Raw genomic sequence first — 16,405 nt, forward strand, 5'->3', positions numbered from 1 at the left:
CATGTTTTCAATGTCCAGAGTACACGCGTAGGTTTTTAGTGAGGACACTTAAGCTACAAAACTATAACCTTACCACTACGACAGTCGTGAATGAGAGGAAGGGAGTTGTGATCAGATGTCAGGTGACTCGCCACTAGCAGACGACTGATCAATATTGTTACTCCATTTCATTCCTATCTGTTGTTTGAATGTATATATCATACGTGTGTGATATATTGTTTTTTAATGTTATATATAAACAGCTATTTAAAGCAGTAAAATTATGATGGCAATAAAGCAAAAATATTTGTAATTGCTTTGTAAGCCTTCTATGTTGGGCTGACAACAATATAAATCCGGGTTAGGTAATGTTATTAACACCAAACATTATTCATCATAAAACACAATAATTTATAAGAAAATTAAATTTTGCTAAGAATTTATTAAACAGATTATATAGTCATGTATTTCAACTCACAGTGTTTAGTTATATTCAACAGTGTTAGAACTTACTGACAGTTTTATTGAAATTTGAAGCGATTGTAGATAATTCTACTTCCCTTGATAAGGTGATCGGTTTGCCATTGGTAGTTTTGTTAAACAAGACTGTTAACAAAAATTTAAAGTTTTAAAATTATATCCAAATTTATATTATACGATTTTATTTAACATTTAGAATCTCTGTTAGAGTCGAATATTGCAATAAGAAACTATTACTAAAATGTAAACAACTTCTACGGGGTAGACTGCAAAACTTCAAAACAAATAAATTTTAGATCAGATGAAAGGAAGATAGGCTATACCTAGGACCTAGGTAGTACCTTAGATGCAATTGGCGGTTTATTAGGCCTAGAGTGACAACGTAGTTTTGTGGTAAGTGTTCTAATTTAATGCGTATTAGATAACAGTGACAATGAAGGTAAATTTGTTCCTGGCTAGACACACGGAGCTAAGGCGTCGACTACTTTGGACTACCTTTTTCAAGTTAAGACTGTAGGCCTACCTACATACCTACTAGGTCCCAGCACCAATCTCGCCAGTCTCTACTGCATAGGTAGTAGTTGTTTAGTACTGCTATGTTTTAGTCTATGACTTGGACTGTTAAATAGGTAGTACTAGGTAGGCTAAATAGTACTAGGCTAGGTACCGAGGTGTACTAGGGTAAAAAACCGTAGGGTCCAGAGTGGACCATGTACGATCAGCTTGGACAATCCCAAAAAAAGTACATTATAACTCGTCCTAACATCGGAGATGGGCATCAGTCGTGACTTCTTGTTGGTGAGAAACGGAGCTAAAGACCTCTACTCTCCTTTCGAAGTATTTCCTCCAAAGTTAGAAATTAAGGCCAAATTTTAAGATTTAAACAGAGGGTAGTGAAAACGGTGTCAAACGTAGTGCAAATTCACCAAAACGCGTTCAACATTTTTACTTACAACTCGAAGTATTTAGAAGATTGACGCCATCTCGATGTTTACGGAGTCGCTTGTGTCAATAAACTAACCATTTCCTGTGATAAATCCACACACCACTTATACCCACAGATGCTGGGGCACTTTCATCACAACAATCGGAAAACTTTTCCTCACCGAGTAAACAACTGTTTTGTAGAAGACGACGACGAAGAGTGCACTTCGATCATTTTTTAAATAGTAGCTAAATAGCAAAAATCAATAGGCTATTTTACATATTTATGATGATTAATTTGAAAATATTCGTTATTGAAAAAGTAACTCGATTCTGACTCAAATTTAAGTAATTATTTTTTGGAATTAGAACGTTCTTTTAAGTCCTGTATTATGACGTCACGACATCTCGACTTTCGTACCTATTGTAAATGATTGCTTTATTCAACTTTCTTGCAGAACAGTTTACCAGTTATTCATGCAGATTATCAGCTTTTCATGTAATTGGTATAATCGTAATGCGCATATATATCTTTATTATTTACTTTTTGGATATATGAAGATGTTTTATTACCGGATTATCGCCATAGTGTGACGCAATCGTTTTCAGTCCCTGCGCCTCTGTTTTCGCATCATAAGAAATTATGGGGCCGAATTTGCAATGACCAGAAAGTCGTTAAAAGAGGAAAGTTAGCATTGAGGGGCATATGTTTTGATTGAGAAAAATACAAATTTATTCAATAGCTAGCTTGTAAAAAATACTTGATTACAAAAAACTTGATTGACAACTAAGCAAGCACGTTTTTGGGCAATACCTATTTCTGTAACGAACACTCGTATCATAACGAGATTTTGCTATAGTGCATTACACCCAGTGCCGTAATTTATAAGGGTATCGTGAATCACTAATTGTAAAGAATAACGACACTTGTCCTTGTACCAAGAGACAAAAACTCCATTATGCAGAAATGGATACGAACACGCGTATAAAGCTCCACCTACCCTCTCCCCCCCCCCCCCCCACCGCCACCCCTTTCCTTTTTCGTTCTTCGCCTTCCTTTCTCTCTCTCTCTCTCTCTCTCTCTCTCTCTCTCTCTCTCTCTCTCTCTCTCTCTGTTGCCATTCGGTATGTGTTGACCCTCCAAATGGGTATAAGACTACACACAAAACGTTGAAATTGGTGAAATTAGGCTATGTATTGGAAGTATATATAAATATTAAAGCAATTTTATCATTATTGGATTACATACTTGCGAAGCAAATAAACTACGTATTTGTAAACAGTAAATGCTGCTATAGCAACTAGAAAGACATTCATTTATCGAGAAGAGAAAATATTCTATATCATAGGATATGAAAATATAGAGTAATTTGCATTACCATTACAGTCTCTTGATATACAGCATTATAAGTTGTAATGGTTACTTGTCAAAAATAGGCTAACACATCACAACATAACAGAGTGTAGTAAGCAAAAATACCTTATCCTCTACTGGGCCCAAAAACAAGCCCGGTATACCCAACGAGCTCCCCACCCCTGAGTGACTACTCACAGACCTGCTACCCGTGGTACTACCTCACCACCTATTCATCGGGCAAAATGCCAGGTCGCGCAATAAAAGTAACTTTGATGGTTTATAAGAAAATAACAAAGAAAAGAAGGGAAATCATATTTTTATACATTCAACTTACCCGTCAGATATATACATAGCTATTACTCCGTCGTCCGACAGAAATTCGAATTTCGCGGCACACGCGGCAGGTAGGTCAGGTGATCTACCCCCCCGCCGCTGGGTGGCGGGAATAGGAACCATACCCGTTTTCTAATTCATAATTTTTCTGTCGCTGGAATGTAAACAACGTTTGCAGTTCCTCCTGATGGATTTTCGTGTTTCATCGCCATCGATCGTCTGGGCTAACTTTTACAGGGAAGTAATGGATCTTTGGTTCGGCATACGCTTTTGTTAACTTTTTGATAATATTAACTTCGAAAATTTCGAAGATTAGTGACGTGTAACTACCGAAGTTTTCGGTAGACACTCATGCACTTTCACGAAAGCGAATTACTTATACTTTCATGAAAGGGAATTACTTATATTTAGTCATTAATACAAATAAGTGTTAGTTTGATTGAGAAATGTATATCTTTCTTCATAGTTGGGGAACGTCAGAAAAGTAACTATCCTTTAGAAGCTTTATTAGCTCTGTGTTAACGAGCAATTATAGTAGTAACAGTACTAGTAGTTGTTGCATCCTCATCACCTTCTTTACTCCGCAGAATCTACAATATCATATTTGCAAATTGTAGACTTTGGATATAGTTCAAATGCAAACTCTTTGAACGTAAGAAGTGAATATAGTGTTCCCCCATTACAATGGAGGGTGCGTCTGATCGGCTCTGTCTCGCTCTCAGGTCTAGACCTCTTCCAAGCTCACAAGCCCAGAGGAGAAGGAATGTCGAAAACCGTAAGGAGGTTTCAGAGAATCCCCACCGGTCAGGCGTTCCCGTCCCCCTCGGCAGTTCTGTAGAGCGTCCAGACTGCCAGGGATAGCCATTGGAAAGGCATCCTAAAACAGTGTTTCTCCCTTTTTAGCCTACTGTTTTCCATGATGGATAGGAGAACTTCGAATGAATGAATTTGACGAAGATCCTCGTATAATGCCTTCTGGTAGAATTATTCAAAATATTACAGATCATTCGATAACATTTGTGATAAAGTCATTGTTCGAACATTTTTTTTCGCAACTAGACGAGAACGCTATCCCATGGGGGTATGAAGATCTATTCTGTTTAGAATGATTTAGATTATTTGTCAATCGAATGAATTATATGATCTCGTTGAGTGATAAAGCATATATGTATGACTTTTAAGCTTCTAGCTCCTACCATGCTTAGGACAAATCGCCTTAGGCTACGGTATGGCATGGCATACTCACATACCGAAATTTATGCTATAAGGGTCAACTGAAATCCTTACAAAATTTCTTAAATTAATACGGTTTACCTTAATGTAACAGTATTATAGAGTATTCTATTACGCTAGAGTATGAGTTATATGATGCTTTCGTGTCTTCGAGAAGTGATCGGAGAAGCATATCTTTATTGGTGAATTGAGAGTACCCTTCTAGGACTTTCCTAGGAAGAAATTGTTTAAAAGGATTGTTTAGACGACACCTATTTAGTTTATAGACTTGTCGAAGTCTCGTTCGCTTAATTATGCTTATATAAAACTTCCTGAAGCTCGATAAAAATTTTATAAGATTCCTTTATTAAATGGAGTAACTGGCAACTCTAGAAAGGGAAGGCCAGTCGGCGTTCGAAGACTGCTTTCGCTTTGAATTGAGAGAGAGAGACCAGCGGCAGTACCATGTTGTTCTCAGTCGTGAGCCGTCGGTTACAGCTCTCTCTCCTGCGGAATGGGATAACTAACCGTATCTCTTCCCTACAATCGTGGTCTTAGCCTCGGATTGAGGGAATACCTAAGCTGTCATAAATAAATATTGTCTGCCTTTTGTTAGGAAGCTTTCAATAAGAAAGATATTACAACCTTTCAATGCTGTTTACCGTAGATAACATGATTAAAAGGGATTCTAATGCAGCAGAACATTATATTATTTAATGCACTAATACTTACGAAAGCATGTCTTATTAGAGTACATACTTAGTGAGAAGAGAGATGTAATAGAGATTCACTTCAAGACTACGCTATGGTTAAGTCTTTCGAGAAACGACACAACCGTATTTAGAATTGGATATTGCGCAGAAGTTGTATGAGTCGAATGGGAAACATTCTTTGTTCCGATACGTAATACAAACCCTCGGTCCTTTAACAATAGGAAGGTAACTAGCGGCAGCTGGGACGGTCGTAAGCTTCGAACAAGGGGAGAACGGTAGTTAACTGCTTGTCCGATCGTGCGCGCGCCCGAGAGGTGAAGAATCACTTTTGCTTTCGGCCGCGGGTGTGAAGGACGTGTTCGTCATCGCTCTCTGCCCGCTTCATCGTCGTATGCTTTGTTTATATTGTGTTTTCTACTAATGGTTTGGTTTGACTTGAAAATGAAACTGTAAGTACACTGTTTTCATTTTCATTACTTAATTATGAATCAACATGGAGCTATCGCCGTAGAGACGGCGATTTCCGCTCTTTTCATGAATTGAAAACCTTGAATTATGTCTCGGTGCCGAGGGGCGGGCGGCACTCGCGCCGAGTTGCGTTATGTTTATTTTTGGGCGAAAGTGTGTAATTGCAAAGATGTAAGTACTCTTTTTCATTATATTTTTTGCCCTGTGCGTTCGTTGCCGAGAGCTTGATTGCGCTCGGCAAGAGCCTCTTATTTTGTATGAATAGAATGCAATGAAAGTGGATTCGCAATGCAGTTTTCTTTTCATTTTCATTTATTAATTGCATCAAATTTAATTTTGGATCAATTTCCGCTCTTACCCGGGAATTAATCCTTACGATTTATTGCTGTGAAAGTGAAAATAGCAAGTGCAGTATTGTTCATTTTCATATATATTTGTGATAGCATTCATATTATTATGGATCAAGTTTCCGCTCTTACCGGGAATTGATTTTTCCCTCTTTAAGTTCTATGAAGTGAATCGCAAGTGCAGTATTCTGTTTCATTTTCATATTACTTTTCACTGCTGTGCGGGGGTAGGGAAGCGAAGGTCTGCCAGGAAGTCGTCGGAAAGCTCTCCGCGACTCCCTTGGTATCGATTCTTCGTCTTCTTTCCTGCCCCCCCACCCCCCGCTCAGCTTCCTCGTATTTTGTTTTTGGGGTCTTCCTTCGTTCGGGTGGGGGGGGGGCATGTCTCCCCCCCCCCGTGCGTGAGGGAACCCCTCTTACTAATCTGTCTGTGCTACCGCAGGTGCTACAGCCGTGGGGGAGACGACCTTGGACAGGTATGGACCACTGCGGCTGCAGGCGTGCCTAGCATCCACGATCTGCTGCAGAGTATAGCGACGGGTCTGGGGTCGGTGACCTTGGAGTGGTCTCCACTACAACCTTCACGGCCGACTTATGCTGCTTCCCCCGCTGGTCTACACTCCCCATGCTGTGTCGGTGACGCCGTCTGCCGCTTCTAGGGCCGGTCGCCGCCGTACCGAGGAGGGGTATGCCGCCGCCGCCTGTGTTTTCTTCGTGTTGCCTGCCCCAGACTTCCGCTGTTCCAGCAGCTCGCCCCTGGACCGGCCGCCAGTACCACGCTGGCTGCCGATGATTCTACGAGGCGATGGCTGGGCCTGCCGTACCTGTCGCTGATGTGGTTCCCGCTACTGGCTTGGCTGCCCTTTCTGTGTTTACCGCTGCCGCTGTTCCTGCCCGCTCCTGAGCTGGTTGCTGTTCCTGTCGCTCCTGGTTCCTGCGCCTGTCCATGCTGGTCCTGCCCATGGTGTGTCTTCCCCAGTCCCAGGTCCTTCCGGACGGGGTGGTGCAGTCGGGCCGTGTTGCTTCGGCAATAGGCCCGACTCCGGCCTGGATGGAGGACCTGACGACTGTCCTGCGTGAGCTGACGAAGAAGAGGAAGGTGTCATCTTCGTCTGTTGCTGCCTCTTCCCCTTCGACTTCTAAGGCCCATAAGCCGAAGAAGAAGAAGGCTGCCTCCCCCCCTAAGAAGTCTCCTTCGGGAACTTCTAAGGGCCCCGTCCCACCTCGGTGGGACGGGGGGTCCTTCTGCTGGTCCTCCTGCTCCTTCGGGAGCGGGGCCCGTTCTCCCCTTCCGTAAGGAAGGAAGAGATAGACGGGGGACCAGAGGAGTATCGGTTAGCTCTGGTACTTCTCGCCTGGTGCTAGCGGCGATGCCGCTACGCCAGGTTCCGGCTCGGTCTCTCGTTCGCGGGAGATCCCGAGTGTACGCTCTCCCTCGGGAGACCGTGCAGCCAAAGTTTCGGCGCCAGAGTTCGCTCGGCGCCAAGACCACGGCACGGAGCAGAAGGCTGGCGAGAACCGCTCAGGTGACTCTCGCCAGGCCAGCGGCCGCTCTCGCAGCGACAGCTGGTAACCGGGTTTTGTTATTCCCCCTAAGAAGACTCCTTCGGAACTTCGAAGGGCTCGTCACATTCCGGTGTGACGGGGGGGTTCTTCTGCTTGGGTCCTCCTGTTCCTTACGGGGAACGGGGCCGTCTCCCCTTCTGAGAAGAAGAAGAAGACGGGGACCAAGGGTGTGCTGGCTACCGCTGGTACACCCTCGCCTGGTCTTGGCAGCTCTGCTGCTAAGCCAGGTACCGGCTCGGTTTCTCGTCCGCGAGAAGTTCCGAGTGTACGATCTCCTTCGGGTGACCGCCGCAGCCAAAGTTAAGACGCTCCTGAGTTCGCTCAGCGTCATGACCGAGGCACGGAGCAGAAGACTGTCGAGAGCCGCCGCTCAGGTGACTCTCGCCAGGCCAGCGGCCGCTCTCGCAGCGACCAGCCGGTACCTCGGGTTGGGTGGACGTGACGGTCTCTGACCGGCCACGGGTTGAGGCTGGGAAGAGGTCCCCCAGGTCCCCTCGACCGACGGTACCAGCCTCGGCTGGTACCAGCGGTTTGACGTGCCGCGAGGACGCTCACCGGTCTCACGGCGAAAGCGAGCTCTGCAGGTCACCTGACCGCCGCTCCCACAGGGACCGGGCGGATACGGTGACCAGCAGCAGCTCGTCTGACCGCGCGGGACCAGGGTCGACGTGCTCAGTCGAGCCGCTCGCCACAGGTGAGCGGCACGGCCAGGCCTGCAGATCGATCCCCACCGCGGGTTTGGTGATCGGCTGCAGCCCCCACGTACGCTGGTCCTGCCAGCGAGCGGGGGGGGAGCGTCATGGTCTGTCTCTCCACTACCTTCAACTTCCTCGGGCTACACCGGGAAGAGCGAGGTAGCTAGGAGTGATCGTGAGAGGTGCGCCGCTCACGATCCCGTCACGACGCCGCACGTGCCACGTATGGTACGGTCTTAGGACCAAACCAGGACGTACGCGCAAAGTGATTTGGGAGGCGGGACCGTCAGGGGGGAGGAGGGGGGGGGTTAAGCGTCAGTTCTGTCTCTCCGATACCTTCAACTTCCTCGGCATACGCCAGGAAGAGCTAGGTATATAGGAGTGATCGTGAGAGATGCGCCGCTCACGATCCGTAACGACGCCGCACGTGCCAGGTTGGTTCTTAGGACCAACCAGGACGTCGCGCAAGTGATTGGAGGCAACCGTCAAGGGATCTGTTGCGGTCCTTCTTCTGAAGGAGGAGTGGGTCCTGGGAGCTGCTCTTGTTGGAGGGACTGGACGGTCCTACTCCTCAAGACGCTGTAACTTCCGAGATTCAGAGTAACTTTTACCCAGGTTATTGCACTGATTCGTCAGCACAACGACCGGGGGGAAGGATCGCCGCTCCCACCAGCAGAGCCCATGTCTCTGCTCGAGTCGTTTTGGGGCCCGAGAGGGACCCAAACCGACGGTGGGTATGCCGCGATCGGAGCTTACCGATTCTGTCTTGAACCAGAGTCTCTCGTCTCCGGACAAGAAGGCTCTCTCAGTTCTGGCCGGTCGATCAAGCTACTTCCACCTCCTCTACTGCGACAGCGTCGTTTCTACGTGTCTTCGGACACCGTATTTAAATACTCCTTCGGTCCTCCTGAGAGGTTTCGACCTCGACGAGGACTGGAATGAGTCGGAGGACGGTATCGGCTCTCTCCTGTCAGGTGTCGATCAGCCCCACCCAGACGACGTTTCACAGTGGCGGCAGACCCTTACCTACAGTGAGAGTTCGTAACCCTCCTCGGGAAAAACGTTTTCTCCTGACGATACGTTTTCCCAGACTCTGAGAGGCCATCGCCGCAAGGCGATGGCTGCTACTACTCTTCTCCAACTGCTAGTTCCACTGGGAAGGCGAGCGAGTATCCAATTCCTCCCCCATTCCCTCTCTCCTTACGGCTACGAGGGAAAGGGGAAGGATCCTACAGAGATTTCTCTGTAGGATCCCACGTTGGGGACTGCGCTACCAGGGGGGACCTTCGGGTCCTACCTGACGTAAGCCCCGGTCGTTGAGGAGGGATCCTGCCCCATTCTCGATTTCTACGGGAATCGAGAGGACCACCAGCCGATATCGTTTGACGAATTCGGTGGGGGTTTCGCAGACTGCTTAGAATTCTACGGAATTTCTAGCGCATTCAGAGTGTTTAGAGTTTCTTACGATCTCCAAACACTTAGGCGAGACCACGGTCCAAAGTGAGCGAGACGAGAATCCCCGATATGTTACACGATAATCGGAACCTCGCCTATGCTCGAATTCCTGGAATTTCTAGCATTAGGAAGAAGACTGCTGCTGAAAGAAGACTATCTCACAGTAGGCGACCAACCTGGAATAGAGAAGAACGGACGCGGGAATATCCAGTTTTGGCTGGAACTACCGTCTTAGTATTCTGTTCACCATTGAAGCTTTCCTTCGAGGAAGATTTCTCCTTCACTCTCTTTAATAGAGAACGAAGGTGGTCGATCTCCAATCCTTATTTTGTTTTCTTGAAGGAAAGAATTTAGGATGGAGATCGTTGTTCAGAATCCTACATATACTACGATATTAACCTCGCGACATGATTCTGCTAAGCAGTTGAATGGTCCGAGGGTAGGCGCATATCCTGGTTATTCTACGGATTGCGACTTAGACGAAAAGTATTCTAATTGAACTGCAACCCGGGTTGCCTGCAACCTCCCAGGAGTTTCCAGTTTCAATTTATATACTTATGGTGTTGTCACCACAACACCATTTTAGCTTTTATATTTACCGAAATTCGTTTCGCTTAATATAATTGCTCGAGCATATCTTTTTATGCTCGGTGGTTCTAGCCGAACGCATTCCTTCGTGGAAAGGATTACTTGGCAACTCAGGATGACGAGTCAGCGACAGCTACTGCGTATTGAATTGCCCGAGGCATTTCAGTATCAGCTGCCGCTTTGAGATAGACGGTTGTTTATGTCTTTCTCACCTGCTTTAATTGAATAACAACCGTATCTCTGCCCAACAATCACGGACTTAAGTCTCTGATTAACGGGGATTCTCGCATACATGAATGACCATCTACTGCTGAGAAACGCTAGTATTCATCGTCTTCGGTATTGCGAGAATTTTAAACAGAGATATCTATTCGACTCTCATCTTTCTGTTTACCGCACGGTAACAGAATTCTGTAATAGTCTCTTGCTGCATCGTATACCGATAATGCGAATGATTTTTGCGGAATCTGAGTTGTCCTCAAAATATCTTGTTTATTCGGAGGTGTACAACAATTGTTCATTGTTCACCCCGGATTAGCAGATGTATTGAAAGACATCGCCTACTCCCACACCTGCCAGCTCTACTTCCAAACGTTCAGCCCATGAGAAGCAGTTCTTCAAGCTGGCACTCCCCTGTGTTTCATTACTGAAGAACGCCCCGCTTTCATTGCACAACGGACAGCAATGAAATGGCGGTTAGCGTTTTCAGTCATTTGTAAGCACAGGTTTAGAATCTTGAGATTCCTTCTCTCGATTCAGCTGGAAGACTGAGGTTGCATTCATTGCCTACCTTCGTCTTCAACGTCACATAGTGTTGTTTCTCCTTAAGCTGAGATTCAACGTCTATGAGATTTTCTTGCCATCAGGGACCTCGGTCTTTTGAAGGCAATTGACTTTCGCCTTTTGAGCTTATGCATTAAGAGAATCATCGCCGCGCCGTCCGGCATCGGTGACTAACAAATATTTTTTTATTTGTTGGTCTCTCAGCATAACCTCTTTAAAGGGTGGGCGAAGGTCACGTGACTTACCGGATGCTTGGAGACAACTTGCCTCTACTGATTCCGAACCAGTCAGTCGGCAGCTGTCAGAGCGTCCGAGTCAGTTACGAACTATGCTGTGGACTTAGTTCGGTTGTTCCAGAGCAATCATTACTTCGTCTTAATAGCTTGTCAGTATGAGTACTGTACATACCAAAGTCGAGAAGAGGGATAGGTCATACGACTATTCCCCCTTTCTTTTCGTCTTAGGTAACTGCATGACTTCTCTTGAGAAGTCAAGCACAAAGGGATGGGGATTTGTGACGCTCGATTTCGTACCGATCTTCGTAGCGAAGACTCAGAACCCTTCGGTAAACTGACGATTGGTTCGAGTCCTTCACAATACCCTCCCTAATGGACGTCACCGCCTCCGATACGAAGGCTATGCTGCTTTGTCCTGTGAAGGTGCGACGGAGCTGTCTGAAGAAACTCGACACCCAGGATGAGTGTGGACGCCTCTTCATCATTCTCTCCCGCGTTCCGCAAGAACTTCTCCGTGGCGCAGGTAATGAAGGCAGGCGCCTGGTCCAACCGGACCGCATGCACCTCCTTCTACCTTCAGGATATTGCCCACAGTTCCTTGGATCTTTTTTCCTTGGGAACCGTGGTGGTTTGCTCAACACGTTGTGTAGTTAACCCAGACCCTCGCAGGCTGAACAGCATCGAGTTCCTGGTGTGACCGTTAAGAATGGATGAGGAATGAGAGTGTGGGACTGGCTCCTCTTCCCATCTCTTCCCTCTACCTTTGGGTAGAGGGACACGGTCGTCACCCTGCTGGGTAAAAAGGGGACGAGATGCAGGTGAGCTACTCAATAGAGCACATCCTATCCCTTTCAGTAGGGATAGGAGTAAATATCCACCACTTCCTCCAACAAGGGGGAGGAAGTGGATGCCAAATTGAGACAAACCCATCATTTTATGATTGTCTCTTGCAAACAGGAACAAGTTCTTGCTTGCGTGGTACGAAGAGATACGCTTGCCTCTCTCTTAGTACTTGGCCCAGAGGTCTGACCATTGATCCTGCGGTGCACACCCCGATCAATCGGACAGAGGTTTGGATCCCTCCCGTTGCTCTTACGATCAGGGAGGCACTCCAGGGTTGGACGAACACCAGTCTGTTCACCAAAAAGACTCAGATTCCTCCCACCAAGAAGTGAGTCTTCCTATTGTTAAAGGACCGAGGGTTTGTATTACGTATCGGAACAAATGACAATTTGTCGAAAATTGCATTTTTCCTAACTATACAAACCTGAGGTCCTTTACATATAGTCCCACCTCATGCCACCCCTCACTCTGCAACTTTTTGCATGGGCCTAAAGCAAAAGTGATTCTTCACCTCTCGGGCGCGCGGGGCGCTGCGCACGATCGGACAAGCAGTTAACTACCGTTCTCCCCTTGTTCGAAGCTTACGACCGTCCCAGCTGCCGCTAGTTACCTTCCTATTGTTAAAGGACCTCAGGTTTGTATAGTTAGGAAAAATGCAATTTTCGACAAATTGTCATTTTAGTGGGAAATGGTTTCCCTGAATGGATATACTACGTATATAATAGTTTTTCATAATAAGAACGGAATTAACATATGAAAGGATGTCGGGTACCATAAAGACACAGATGTTCTGGCACATAACATAAAGATAATTAGTAGGACCAGCCAAAATATTTCTTATTCAGGAAAAAAGAGGGGGGGGGGGGATACGGAAGAATTAAGCGAGGACGCTGCGAGGCGCGTGACGCCAACCAGAAGCAGGACGCCTCCCAGGAGCGAGGCGCCAGGCAAGCGCCAGGACGCTACGAGGCGCGAGACGTCAACAAGAAGCAGGACGCCTCTCAGGAGAGAGTCGCCAGGCAAGCGTCAGGACGCTCCAAAGCGGTTGACGCCAGCCAGAAGCATGACGCCTCCCAGGAGCGAGGCGCGAGGCAAGCGCCAGGACGCTACGAGGCGCGAGACGTCAACAAGAAGCGTGACGCCTCTCAGGAGAGAGTCGCCAGGCAAGCGCGAGGACGCTCCAAAGCGGTTGACGCCAGCCAGAAGCATGACGCCTCCCAGGAGCGGGGCGCTAGGCAAGCGCCAGGACGCTTCGAGGCGCGAGACGTCAACTAGAAGCGGGACGCCTCTCAGGAGAGAGGCGCGAGGCAAGCGCGAGGACGCTCAAGGCGCGTGACGTCAACCAGAGGCGTGACTCCTCCCAGGAGAGAGGCGCCAGGTAAACGCGAGGACGCTGCAAGACGCCAGCCAGAAGCGTGACGCCTCCCAGGAGCGAGGCGCCAACCAGGCGCAAGACATCAGGATCTCCAATTTCTCAGTATTTGGAGATAGACTTTCCAAGAGTTTCCTCTTTGAGAACTGACACAAGATCAGTTTTTTCATGACAGGGACACAAGTTATCGCAACAGGCGCGCCGTGTGGCCCTTGTCAGGATAAACTGAAATTGCGGAAGTCTCTAACAAGAACAGACTTCTCATGTCAGGGGATATAGTGGTCGCGTGAGCGACTTCTTTCCTGGCAAAAGGAGTTGTTTTGGGAGAAACTTCTTTGCCAGATCAACCCTCTACTGACAATTATTCTAGAATCGCACAGGCGAACGTAGTACGTGTCAGGATAACTGGGTTCTTCTGCTTTATAGTCCTTTACATGGTGAAGAGAACCAATATCTTTAGAAGTCTCTCGTTTTCCTCAACCTTATGAGACAAGGATAGAAAATATATCGGACTCATAAGTTAATCTGGGTGCAGGTTTTAGAAAGACCTTGCAACCCCTTTTTTATTGCACGTTTTTGGCTAGTCCCTTGAACAATGCAGCTCCTCTCTTTCTATCTTTCATTGTTATTAACAGGATGTTATATTATCCTACTCCTATGTAAGTTCCACGCTGGACGAGTGGTTTTCGAGCTGGGCTGCCAATCCGTTGGTCCCAGGTTCGATTCCCGTCTCGGTCAACGCGGAATCAGAGAAATTTATTTCTGGTGATAGAAGTTCATTTCTCGATATAGTGGTTCGGAGTCCCACAATAAGCTGTAGGTCCCGTTGCTAGGTAACCAATAGGTTCCTAGCCACGTAAAAAAATATCTAATCCTTCGGGCCAGCCCTAGGAGAGTTTGTTAAATCAGCCTCAGTGGTCTGGTAAAACTAAGATATAATTAACTTTTACTCCTATGTAACATATAACAAGGGAGACCTTGTAATGTTTTGGTTCTGGAAAAGACTCGTAGGAGCTCTCAGTATTGGGTGAGAGGCTCTTTCAAGTATCTTGAACCGTACATTACGGCCTGATGTCCTAGGATAGGAATCTTGAATGATTCTCTCGATCCTGGATCATTTATTAGGAGAATAGGATAATAATAATTTGTTGTTTTGCTGAATAACGATGATAGAATTTTCCGTTCTTCTCGTTGCCCACAGCACAAGGAAGGAAGAAAGAATATGAGAGAGAGGTAGCAACTCTACGCCATCTTTATTTTATAGGAAAGGGGAATAAAATTTAGTCTTTTTTCCCCTAAAATATAAACTCTTTACAGAATGTAAGACAAAGGGCGTCAAAGAAAGAGAGGATAATATGTTATGCCTCATTTTAGACTTAGAGAGGTTGGATTCACAGAGGTCACGTTCTTCTCACAGCAAGTTTTTGAAGTCTTTTCCAAGACAGTCTGAATATTCTTTCAGCATCTATTTTTAAATGGACCTTAACAACCTCTCCACTCTGAGTCGTCTGAGTGCAGACTGACCAGAAGTGGACATGAATGAGAGGATGTTTCAAGGTAAATGACAGTAGTCATGAATAAGATATATGATTACTGCAGATCGTGCTAGAGGGAATGAGGAAACTGTCCTCTTCCGATACCTCTGTGAACCACATAGCGTTTTGTTTTTTCTTCCCTTTCAGAGGGAAGAATCACCTTTGTATATTTCTGCTATCAAAGAACGCAGTAAAAGGCTATATACTCTGTCTCTATAAAGGGAATTGGATGATAGCAGAGCATTAAGATCTTCGGGGTCTTATACAATACCTCTATACGACAAGACTAGGAGATCTTATAATTACAATGAGATCCTATTTGGGCCTCAGATTCCGTGTTCTGACAAGATGGAACTGCTCCTCATCAATGTTTTCTCTTGGTACTAAAGGACCAAAATGACAAGTGAAATTTTGGGCTTGGAATCTGGAATCAAATTCTAGAAAGACTAGGCAATGGGTTCCTTGCCAGCATGGTAGGTTTGGCAAAAGAACTAAAACCTTTTATTCCTGGATCAACGCTTTCAGATAAAGGATTCGTTGTCCAGGCAATGTATTTATTCTACATCACTACAAAAGGAGATAAGGTTTAAACGTTTGCTGACAGAGTCTTTGGAATACGATGAGGGCTTAAAAAACCACTTCCCAGAAGGTTCGAAGAGATATTTAAAGAGCTAGAAATCAGGAATCCTCCCAATTTCAGCTCAGAATCTCTTAGACTTCCAGGCTCTTTCCCTGCCTTCGTGCAAGGATAGGGAAGATTTTGCAACAAGAGAACTCTTCAACATGTAGGAAGATAGTGCTCGTTAGCAACGGAGTATCAAGTATGATCCTCCTCGGAGGAAGACTGGTCTCTCGGACTATTAGATTTCCTATCGTCTACTGGATGTAGCTGACTAAAATTACCTCCCCTTGTTACGGAGGCCATAAGCTCAAAGTGAAACGCCAGCCAGGCGCGAGGCAACAGCCAGACGCCAGCCAGGCGCGAGACGCCAGGCAGGCGCGAGACGCCAGGCAGGCGCGAGGCGCCAGACTGGCGCGAGGAGCCAGGCAGGCGCGAAGCGCCAGCCAGGCTGTGGGCTTCATCCAGAAGAGTTCTATTTCAAGCAAAGCCCTGGTTTTCTTTGGAACAGTGGAATCTCTAAAGCACTTCTTGAGTAACTCGACGATTCCTTCAAACAGCTAAGAATTAAAAAGCGCTTGAAGTGCGGGCTTTTTAACAATTCTTGTTCTTTCCATAATATGTCGTGAGAGACATATTAGCTGTAATAACGGGAGATGCAACTCTGTGTTGACTCCTCTTTGCACTCCTCTCTCTTTATTATAAGTGTCCACGGATGCGTTTGCTGGGATAGGGAGACGACACTGATCCTTAACTATGTGAATTATTTTTTTTTTTTTTTTTTTTAATTTTTTTTTAACATAAGTGTATTATTTCTGGGTTTATTTGAAATGAGTTTGGGGATAGCTCTTTTCAAATTAAGCACAAACCCTCGTGTTAGGATCAGGTGATCGGGATCGG

The 16,405-nt window shown here is 46.1% G+C and overlaps 1 protein-coding gene across 2 annotated transcripts in view; it reads left to right on the top strand.

Annotated features, from left to right (window-relative positions):
* Window positions 1–571: 571 nt before the first annotated feature.
* LOC135220596 (beta-1,3-galactosyltransferase 6-like) overlaps window positions 572–16,405 on the top strand; it is a 30,183-nt gene continuing 14,349 nt past the window's right edge. Inside the window, exon 1 of one of the 2 annotated variants that reach the window (XM_064257864.1) lies at window positions 572–852. The gene's annotated coding sequence lies outside the window, so the exon portion shown is untranslated. Of the gene's footprint in view, window positions 853–927; window positions 1,034–16,405 lie in introns of those variants that run through there. The other variant, XM_064257865.1, reaches the window with a different exon arrangement.

The sequence above is a fragment of the Macrobrachium nipponense genome, chromosome 2, assembly GCF_015104395.2.
Source record: "Macrobrachium nipponense isolate FS-2020 chromosome 2, ASM1510439v2, whole genome shotgun sequence".
In the NCBI taxonomy this organism is placed as follows: Eukaryota; Metazoa; Arthropoda; class Malacostraca; order Decapoda; family Palaemonidae; genus Macrobrachium; species Macrobrachium nipponense.